The following is an 11860-nucleotide window of genomic DNA, read 5'->3' on the forward strand; positions in this document are numbered from 1 at the left end:
TTTTACCGTACATGTAGGCATTTGTAATCTGTGTACTGTAATTCCCCGGACTGCCTTGCTTTTAGTTGTATTGGTGTTTACTGCTATCAGCCCTAACTATAGGTACGTGCTTGAATATTAAAATCCAAAGCACTCTTTCATTCTGCACCTATCTTTGTCACACATTCTCTTGTTTCTTCCGCTGCTCTGGTCTCTGGAACTTCGCTTTTGCTTGCAAATGCTTTCTAGTTTTTCTTTGATTCTGTCACAGAGCTGCAAAGAAGACGAAGGCCACAGAGAACAATCAAGAAGAGTGTTAAAAGTAAACAACAACAGATTGCAAATATAGAGAAGAATTACAAACATTGAAGAGGAATGGTGAGCTTGAGAAGTATGTGAAGTTGATTCCAGCAAGGCCAAAGAGGAAGTTTAGCAATCCGCTGGACGTTCTACGTATGAAATACACCAATCCCCATGAGTATGAACAATACATGCACTCCTTGCCCTGGATGAGGATTGTATGAACACAGTCCTCCAATTTCTGAATTTCAAATATTGCTAAATGGTAGGTGATTTGCTTCTCTTAAAACAAACTTTGCCCAGTGATATCTGCAGGAGCTTGCCAAACACTCAGAATGGGTCAGGCTTATCAATCGAATGGACCCCCGGCAGACAAAGAGAAACTGGATACCAGACAAATACAGCAGAGTATGTTCTGAACACTTTGTTGATGGTAAACCTACGACAGAAAATCCAAAACCAGGAATTGGGTGTGATGCTGTACAACAGAAAGCGCCAAGAAGGAAAATTCAGAAGGCTCGGCCAGCTGTAATTCCTGCAAAGAAGAGAAAGGCTTCGGACAAAGAAGAGGGCCTCCAAGGAAAAGGAAAGCAAGGAAGAAGATCCTATGGAAAATGCCTCACCAGATGGTGACATTACCTTTGATATTGATGTCCATGATGAACACAGCTACTTATTTCAGTGCTATTGTAATCAAAATAGTATGTGCAAAGGGTGTGAGGAGAAATCACACACTATTAAGCTATATTAGACAAAATTGATGAGTTACGAACAAAATGGGATGCCAAGCCATTACTATGAAATTTGTGAAAGCCAAAGAAAAGTCAGTCAGTGAACAACTACTGACCAGTGACAGAAAGTCAAATTCCATACTGCTTCCAAGCATTGCAGTCTTTGATTTACTGTATGAGTTTATAGAGCCCAAGGTAGACAGAATGCAGTATTTGGTATGGTAGGAAACATGTTGTTTCAACAAAGGTCCCAAGGAGATTTCTTAACACTATAGGGAAAAAGTGCGTGACTAGAGCCAGAAACTGACGCTTTCTCGCAATCGGTGAGAATCTGTTCTTATTCTCACCGTTGTTGGTGAGAAAATTTTAATCTCCACTGGAGATTGAAAATTTTAATCTCCACTGGAGATTGGTGAGAAATGCACTCCTTGGCGAGAATCAAGTGTGAGAACAAATTCTCATCGGTGAGAATGGAAATTCTCACTAAGTACAGCGAGAATTGAAATTCACTGGCGAGAATCATCAAGACTCGCCTTTCAGAGTCTTTATGATTCTCGCCAATGAACGGCGAGTGAGAATTTGTTCTCACACTTGATTCTCGCCAAGGAGTGCATTTCTCACCAATCTCCAGTGGAGATTAAAATTTTCTCACTGACAGCGGTGAGAATAAGAACAGATTCTCACCGATTGCGAGAAAGCGTTAGTTTCTCACTCGCACGCACTTTTCCCTATAGGGTAAGTCACCCAAAAATTTGGGCCACAGAGATAGTTAAGTAGAAAAGATGAAATGCTTCTTCTCCTCATGAAACTTAGGCTAGGTCTTTTGAATAGTGATTTGAGCAACAGATTTTAATATCTGTCAATCATGTGAGTCATATATTTAACTCATGGATTAAGGTCCTTTCCTCAGAGCTGAAGTCACTGATATCATATCCTCCCAAAGAGCATATTTTGTCAAATTTTCCAAGGTGTTTCCAGCGTCATTTTCCCAGGCTCGTGAGTATTTTGGATTGTACAGAAATTTTCATTGAACGGCTTCAGGATCTAAAGTTGCGATCACAAATGAGGTCCGATTACAAAAAGCACAATACTGCTAAAACACTTGTTGCTTGCACTCCAAGGGGTTCAATAAGTTTTGTATCTGAAGCATGGGAAGGTCGGGCTTCAGATAATCACATTGTGTGCAACTCAGGATTTCTTGATTTAGTTGAGCCAGGAGATCAGCATTTGGCTGATAAAGGTTTCACTCTTACTCAAGATTTTCTATTAAAAGCACATAGCCCAGCTTGTTGTGCCCCCAGGTGTTAGAGGTTAAAAACAGCACACAGAAGGAGATGTAAAATTAACAAAAAATTGCCGATCTCAGAATCCATGTAGAACGAGAAAGTAACCATTTCAAGGATTTCAGAATTTTACAGAATACATTATCCTATAACTATGATCCCAGTAATTGATGATGTGATCACAGTATGTGCAGCATTGTGCAATTTCTCTCCAGCTCTTGTAAGGTGAAAGAATTTATTTACATACAGTAATCATTTTTATGAAGGCTAGTGATCCTGCAATCAATTCTTGATGCTCAAGGTATTACCTAGCTTAGAAAATCAATCTGGGTCAGGATGGGGATTATATGAAAGGGCTTTCCCACTTCTAGCAGCAAGACAGATAACTTTTGTGCAATTTTTTTTATTAGTTAGTGTGAACATGAACGACTTACTTCAACCGTCCCTGAGATTCAGTGCCATATTCTCATTCATTTACTACACACACCACAAATTATATACTGCATTCCAAAAATACCCGTCCAGAGTTATTTTTTTTATAAAATGTACTTCACTACAGTTTATGGTATTTACTCCATTCAGCCCAGCTGATTCCATCGTCATTGCATATCAAGAAACGGGAATGTTTAATAAGCATAATAAATATCGTGATATGAAAATAAGTGAAAGTTGTACTCTTGCCTGAAATACTTGTAAACACATATTGCTAAATTACATTAAATATCAGGGAAACATTGCACATTTCATTTTACTGTAAATGTGGTATTAAATATGTTCAGCGTGCCGGGTGGATCAATATATTCAAACTCCAGTGAGTAAATTAGAAATAAGCCACTCAATAGAAAGATCAAAAACATTAGTGCAAATATCAAAATTTCACCTTAGTACATTATCTGTGCAATTGAGACCTGTCAGACATTTGAAATCTGCAGAAATTCATTTAAGGCCATATGGAATTAAAAACTGTGTTTCTCCAGAAAAACACTTAATGTACAAGATTTTGAATTGTGACCAACTTTAGTCACATCATCTTCCCACTTTACTCTCAATACATTCTCATACCAAAAGGTTGAAAACTACCCTGTAATCTACATCTTGCAGCAGATAAAATTCTACATTCAACACAAACCTTCATACACTTTGTAAATACAAATTGTGTCGTGTCATAATACAGAGAATGCAAAACAGCAATCGTACATGTGTCACCTTTTGTGAGACTACCAGTATCAAATACACCTCGATTAGCAATGCTGCATTTCCTTGACACCTTACATGAGTGAGATTTCAATTCTGGCAAGATGTGGTGAGCAAAAAATACTTAAATACTCTTTACAGATTTCAAATATGCAGTGTCAAATAAATTCCCTCTGGTGAGACCCATGTGAGGAATATACAAAAAAATCACACCTCTGATTTTGTGCAATTGCTAACTGACCCTGCACCTGTGTATAGTAAGCATGGGTGTGCTTTAGTTTGGAAACACACTCTGAGTAGACAAGATACTGAAAATTATCGGCACTGGGTGATGCATCTGAAATAAAAAATGGACATTTGCACTTAAGCAACCCTGCAGTGCCACAACAGTCACACTTTACAATGGCAAAAGGGCTATAGCCCCTAGATACATTGTAGATATCTGCCTGATCAATATACAAGCCACATTCAACAAGAGCAACATTTCTATGACCACTTTGTTTCATAATTTTTGACATATATTCTTTCTTTGCCACTGGCTCCATCCTTTCAACGATGCAATTTCTGGATTAAGAGCTATACACATCCTGGAAGTCTACATGTTAAAGACTTTGTATGGACAGAATTGGGGCTGTCAGCTCTGTGAATTGTTTTCACTTTTGTGTATACGGAGTGGAAATTTGATACAGTTATTCATCCTTTTCTTTATATATACTCCAAAGTTCACCGTCAATTTGTCCTATTGTGCACTGTTCTATAGTATTGACTTAATTCCTCACTTGTGTACTTTGGCAGACTTGCCAAATCCACAATATTTGACTGAGACATAATAACATCGTTAATGGATGGTGGCAGTGGAGCTGGGGATGATGCAGATGTTGAAGCATATGTGTTGTCAAACAATGTGTTCCTCTGTGTCGAACTCTCAACAAATATGACAGATGTAGGTGACAAATTCTCAGCCTTGTAAAGAAACTGGGCAAATGTCATTCCTTGTTCTTGTTTCTCTTGTGGGGCATAAATGTAGCTTTTTCTGGTGTCTTGATTATGCTGTTGTGATCTGTAAAGAAATAAAAAAAAATTACATATACATTCAAGAAATATCAGAGAAGTTATTTTCAGATTTGGGCGGTCAAACAGTACATATACGTCCAAGATATGCTATGACAATTAACTCTGTATTCTGCCATGAACTACAGGTAACATTAAATGTACAATTTCATTCAGTCGTCAGTCTCTCTGTACAGCTCTGTTATAACAACGTTTTGTTTTTGCTCACACAGCCCTGATTTACCACAGGCTTGTGCCAGGATCTGTTACAGGAGTGATGTTATTTTGCTGTGTATTTGGTTAGCAAGCATTGGCAGGTTATATTTAGATTCACCACTGTATTTAGGTGAAGAAGTAATGAACCTACCATTTTGCTCAGCATGAGGATATTTCCATTTCATTTCTTTCATTTGTGTTGGTTTCACATTTAGGGATTTTCCAGCTGCTGTCCATGTGTCATGGAAGTGAAGTTTTAGATTTGAAAACATATTCATACTTCCAACAAAAGTCCAGCTTAAGTAGTGCTGCTACATGATTACAGGATTTTCCAAGTCTGGAAACAAGGATATGAGGTTGTTATTACTTAAGTTGCACAGGGTATATTTGCAGTTATCAGTGATTTGCAACAGTGAAAAATTAATTAGAACATTTCCGTTGGAAAATATGAAAATGCTAATTTTACAGAATTTCGCTGGTTTATGAAGTAATGGTGGATCAGTATATTCATCAGCCAATAATTGTGAATTGAAAACTAATAATATTGACCGGAAAATTAAAAAAACTCAAGGCAATTCCATTATATCGGATTTGAATTTTGCTTTCACTGAAAAGAAATGATGCTGAAAACTGAACAATCTGTTCATTGATTGATTTTTAGACAAATACTCAGCAAGATAGTTACATTATAATGATAACAATAATGACTGATTTCAGCAAGTGACGTCAATCAAATAAATGTTTTACTTTTGATATGAATTCTTTGGAAACTTACCCAGCTACACAAGAGCAGTATGAACTCTTGATGTCTCCACTCTCTTTATCTATGATGACCCATACAGTGTGTGGGTCTCCATTTACTTTCTGTGATGGAATGCATCTTGACTTTAGGCAGCAGTATGGGCTGTCATCAGCAACCCAATGATAGAGTATTTCAAAGAGAAACATGGACGAAAAATACTAAAAGCCTTGCCCTCTTTATAGTCTTTCAAAAGCATTTAGAGAGGCTAGCACTACCGGTATATCCATTTCATGCTTTTGTAAATATGTCTGAATATCTGCTATCATGGTAGGAGGCCACTTTGACATACCCACACTCTCGCCTTCCCATCCTGACTTCAAATCTTGAAGAGAGCTGGTAGGTGTCGACCGTCTACTTCCAAAGTTACTTCGTACTGTTTTTTTCTCTCAGCTGACTTTTCGCTTGCTGTCTTGGCCAGAGGAATTTCCATCAGGGATGCAGCATAGGCTAATGCCACAAGTTCTGCCTTTCTCCTCAAGAATTCCCATTTCTCCTATGTCTTTAAAAAGACTATATAGATCATTATATTACCATGCTCTGCCATTCGCATTTTGATTGGTCGAGCTGAACCACGTGACTGACCACAAATACACAATTATGGTTTGTTTATATATGCCCGTGAATATGAATAATAAGATTAACAACTCAAAGAATCGTAATTTTACGGCTGAAATGTAAAACATAATCAATCACAAAATAAAATGGAACACTTGTGGGCCAAGTTGAGATACTTTTTTTCTGAAAACATCTCCGGATTTGCCAAATTTTTACAACGCATGTGACAGTGCGTCGCATATTGCTCAGTTCTGGAGTCCAGTTGTCTTTTGCTTGGGAAATTTTCACAAATCTTGACAGTTTTCTTGGGTTCGTTCAGCCTGTACATGTGTAAACTGTGTTGTTATTGTTGACGACGTTATTGTTGAAGAGAATTCTTCCCATTTCTTGTCCAAACTAGAATTCAAATGTAAACACAGTGGTCGCGTTTGATGCAAAATTGTGCGTATTTGACGCAAATAGCAAGCTTGTGGACGCAGTTTTTATAGCATCTGCGTCCAATGGGACGCATTAGCTTCCACTGGTGGGTACTCAACAACTGCACATGTGAATATACTAAGACGGCCGGCCACGAGGGTGATTGACAGTTACCAGTGGTAACGCTTTCACTAAAATAAACATGAAACAATTTGTAGCGTATCGAGTTTAATCAAAACCATCGTGTCGTCTCCGTGTTTATTTTGATTGATAAGAGTTGCGACATTTTTCGTTGTTTCCCTTTTTCTTATTGGTTGACAATTTGACACTTTCTAAAAATGAAATCCTAAAACGGTAGCGAAATTTCAAATATCAATCACTCATTACAGTGTGATCACACCGTTTGTACGTTGTCGTCCTCAGCAGACATGAGTTCTCGTAAACAGTCAACCCTGTTCTGGTTCAAATTCACAAACTCCGGTTCATCAGGTGACAAATGTTTAACAGCTGGTCGCAAAACGGGAGAAACTTGTGATGAAACTACTTGGACTCCGAGTGAGGTTCGTCAGCCAGAAACTTCAAGTATTGCCGCAGCCGTTGAACACGGTAATGTGACTCCGACTCGAGCACTACGCCAGCTAAATCGAGAAAGCGAAAATATAGATCGGAGTGGGAGAGGGAATTTCCATGGCTACTGAACAAGACCGCCGTTATTGACGGGAAAAGTGAAGACAGGATGTTTTGTTCACTGTGCAAAAGTAGTGGCAAAAAAAACTCCTTTACTAGTGCCGTAGGATGTAGCGACATGCAGCGCTCAGCTTTAGTACGTCATTCTGGACACACCGATCATATCGACGCAGAGAAACACAAGCCACTTCAGTCAAGTATGAAAAGACCGTGGAAATAAATCAAGGAAAACAGAAAGATTCACATGCGGCAATGCTTCGAACTGTATATTTTATGGCTTTAAGAAGGAATTGCCAGATGATATGTTTTCATCTTTGCTTGAGCTACAAAACGAAAATAAGTGTCTAGCGCTTTCAGACGGCCAATACTACAAACACCACGAAAGTGTGAGGGAGATGCAAGCCGCGATTGCCAAAGTTTTACAGACAGAACTTGATAAAGAGATTGCTGCAAGTCCCGTTATTTCGGTCATCGTGGATGAAACCGTAAATATTACGGTCAATAAGAAACTTATCATATTTATTCACATAGTAAAGAACGGAGAAGCTAAAACTGTGTTTTCCGGAAATGTAACAATTGCAGCAGGCAATGCTGAAACGGTGACTGAGGCGATATTACAACAGTTTGAGCGCATGAATATTTCGAAATACAAAGTAGTTGGACTTGGATCAGACGGGGCGTCTGTAATGACTGGACGTCTCAACGGAGTCGGAGTATGCCTTCAGCGTGTAAACCCGTTCATGTTACAGGTGTATTGCGCCGCTCATCGAGTTGCACTCGTGTCGTCCGATGCTGCAAAGGGTGTTGAAGCAGTCGCCAAATATAGAAATACAGTTAATTCGGTATATAATTACTTTGAATATTCCGCTGCTTGTTACAAGCGATTGCGGCGAACTCAACAAAGCCCTCGATGTCAACGATTTCTTGAGTTTAAAGCAGCCATGTTCAGTTAGATGGCTGCCCTTACGAAAAATATGGCTTCTGGCACATAGTTGTGCATGCTAACCCACAATAGTTGTGGATACCAAGCTGCAACTGTTTGTGGCTTATAAGCAGGTTATTCATATTTTATCATGCAAAGATCTGTTCTGGCACAGTTTTGCGGCATACAGGCCGCTGTGATTGCAGACGATATGCCGCAAAAAAATGGGGCGGAGCTTTTAGCGGCATAGAAGCCGCTGTGATTGCAGACAATATGCCACAAAAAATGGTGGGGTAAAAGGTTTCATGGTAAAATGCTGCTATGCATGCTTCCTGTGCTACCCCCCCCCCCTCCCCAACCATACCTGCATTTGTACCTACCAGTTTTATACTAGCCAGGAGATTACCATACACTTCACATCTTCATTTGTTGTAAGGGACAGTAGCTGTAACTTATGATGTTGTTCTTTAACTTTTGTGTGTCGAGGTAACTTTTCACTTTACTCACTTGGCAAAATAGGCAAAAATCAAGACACATAACAGTATAAAAATACTGCATAAAAATTAAGTTACAGCTACTGCCTTTTAACCGCCTACTCACAGATGCAAACAAAAAAAAACCACTTACCACATATCTTCACGATAATACCCCATTGTTTATTTTGATATGTAAAACAATGATGTTGGTACACTAGGCTGGACCACTAAGAAATTAAAATAAAATCAGAATTCAATAATCTAATGAGGTTCATGTGAAAAACATAACAGAACACGTCTAAAAGTCTGCATTTGATTTTTCACATTATCCAAAGTTGTTTTTGATGCCATCCCAATGTTTACGATCTTGTTCTGAAACTTCAGATTGAATGTTCCTGTTGATCCATTGGTCTGTTCAGCTTCATGGCCTTTGCCCATACACTGAGAATAAAAATGATAAATAACAGACAAGGATATTATTACATGTGCAAAGTGAAATTGCTTGTTTTTGTCGACTACCCTTATTATATATTAATACAAAAATTCACGGAAAAGACATTCATGTGCTTGAAAGAAATTATAATAATTAATATTAAATAATTTACCTCATGATACAAACTCATGACATATCTATACATTATGTTTATTGTGATTACCAAATCATTGCTTTTCAGCCTCATTTTCACTATATACTTGTGACACACCACTCCAAACTACAACTATTGACCAGCGGTGATTGGGTTTCAGCACATCTCAAACAGAAGAAATGTAAATGGAAAACTGTCTCATAAATTGTTTTAAAACAAAAACTGGAGTATCACTTTATAATAGCGCAGTGCACGGTTACAGGTTTGTTACTACATATAGCTGTACGCACGCGATATCGGACACGCAGCTTGAAATGCAGACAAATTTTATCAATGTTGCATACATTGCTGTTTTTGCAGCTTGTACTCTGAGTCGTGGATATGCCTATTGGTATTCATTGTTACACTAGCAGTTAGCCCACTGAGTTGTATTTTCGTCGTTCTTGCATTCGTAATTTTCAAAAGCGTAATCTAAAAATGCGGACGATGCTGTGTGTTGGCCGCTACAGCTAAGTAACACACAGCATCGTACGCAGGGCTAGCGAGAGTTGCCGACATCGACGGTTATTTACGAGAAGTGAATAAAAGACTGGCATTTTTGGAAGCGATCGAGTAGCTGAGGTAGGCAGGGATACGACTTGGGCCCAAGAACGCTGAATTTCGGCAGTAATTTGGCTTTTTACGTCAAGTCCCAAAATGGATTTGAAGTCACCGACCCTACGGACGCGTACGGGTCTTTGCAGGGCTGTGGTGCATGGTGAGCGGGGCGATTATGATCGTAACTGTAGCGGAACACACAGCATCGTACGCAGGGCTACCAACCAACATGATTAACTACCGGTATATTATTTTTGCCAATACCGTACGTTCATTTGGCATACTTGAACAGGGTTCGCCAAGAACAACATCAATATAGCACGACCAAAGACAGTGAAAACTGCGAAAATTATAGAGACAACTCGTGGTATTGAAAATTACTTACCGAATTTTTAAACGATCTGCAGCTCTTCGATCAAACTATGGGTGTGTCCGTTGTTCTTCGGGACGATATCGCGGTCTCAGAATCGGTCATCCAAGGGCCATCAACGCATCGCAAACGCTGTTTGTTGGTTTTAAATTCATAGCTAACCTTTACGTACCCTGAATGATAATGTCCTACGGTAATTTTACGCTAAACTGTACAAAAATCAGAGCGAAAAAACGGCGACGATATACTCCTCGCTCAAACGTCCTAACGGCCTACCAGTGCATATCAGATTTAATTTGCCGCTCAGGATTTGACCCATGACCTTTTGGCAATCTGACCAATCATAAAGAAATCTTCACATGATCTACAACAATCTGACCAATCATAAAGAAGTCTTCACATGATCTATGACATCATCAGGCGTGATTCTAGAGTTCCGGGTTCAAAGTCTGTTCTGACCCACGCATTGTCTCCCTGCTTCAGCAAGCAGCTAGCTGCAATAATTGTAGCCCTTGGTTGGTGGGGATTGGGCTTCTGTCGTGCGGCTCGCGCCTTGCCCCAACCAGGGCTACAATTTCTTCCTATACCTGCTAGTGTAAAAGCTGCAGTGCGGATCTGCACTGCATGGTCAAGGCACACACGGGGCCGCATTATTAGAGAATCTCGCCTTACCGTGTGCAAATTTCACTATAATCCTGCTCCCGGATAATGTTAGAGCCCTTGTAACTCCTATCGATGGTCAACTTTACTCCTTGCAGCTGAAAAATGACAGTTTAATGACTCAGGCGCGAAGTCAATTCGAACTGGACCGCCGTCGTTGAACTCTGTACCCAGCCGACTTGTACCATTACATTTTAGGGGTGGCCGACAGGTGTGAGGGACTAATGAAAACGGTGGCACTAGCAGTACAGTAGCGCGCTAGTGGCAGTATAGTTGTTGTTATTTTAACGCTATCTTTTCGGAGGATTGAAAAAAGGCCGTAGGACTGTTTGCTCCTTTTCAATTACTGCTAGAATACCACTATCGCTGAAAGCAAAGAGAGACCAGTGACCATTGAAGAACTTGCCATCTTTATTTCCTGAGAAGTGAAAGAGATATTTACGCAATGCAAAGTCTGTCGTCTCGTATTTGCCATTTTTACAGATGCTCTGACAACAAGAGGACACCGCAATATAATTATAAAATATCCAATCGATTTTACGGCTACTATACTATATGATATAGAGCTCTAAGGCTATAAAATCTTCGATATATATCAGATATTTACCCGCCTAATTAACAAACTCTAGTATCATCTAGTAGCGAAGTTCGAGCCAGACTAGCGCTTGGCCAGAGCTGTAAAGTGGTGAAATGTCTGACAAATATTCGCGACTCTTTTTAATCTTGAAGCTTATAGTGGTACATTTTCCGACTGTTTCAAATGTGCTGAAATAGTTCCGATTCATAAGGGAGGCTCTAAAAGTGATGTTAACAACTATAGGCCTATCTCCCTTCTACCAGTTCTATCTAAAATACTAGAAAAACATGTTTATATTAGTTTTTACAGTTTTATGCATTTAATCTTTTTTGTCACAACTCACAATCATCAGACAACATCACTCTTGTCACATGCTTTAGTCAAGTTAACTGACCAGGGTCTATACTTTTACAGAATATAGATGAAGATAATTGTTTTTAGATATACTTAAAGATTT

General features: G+C 39.2%; 1 long non-coding RNA gene across 1 annotated transcript; it reads right to left on the reverse strand.

Moving 5' to 3' along the window:
* Positions 1-5054: 5054 nt before the first annotated feature.
* LOC139144127 (uncharacterized) lies at positions 5055-11253 on the reverse strand. Its single transcript, XR_011554751.1, has 3 exons — positions 10182-11253; positions 5529-9053; positions 5055-5090 (listed from the first exon to the last, which is right to left on the reverse strand). It is a non-coding gene; the product is annotated as an uncharacterized lncRNA (long non-coding RNA).
* Between the last annotated feature and the right edge of the window lie 607 nt (positions 11254-11860).

The sequence above is a fragment of the Ptychodera flava genome, chromosome 11, assembly GCF_041260155.1.
Source record: "Ptychodera flava strain L36383 chromosome 11, AS_Pfla_20210202, whole genome shotgun sequence".
Taxonomy (NCBI): Eukaryota; Metazoa; Hemichordata; class Enteropneusta; family Ptychoderidae; genus Ptychodera; species Ptychodera flava.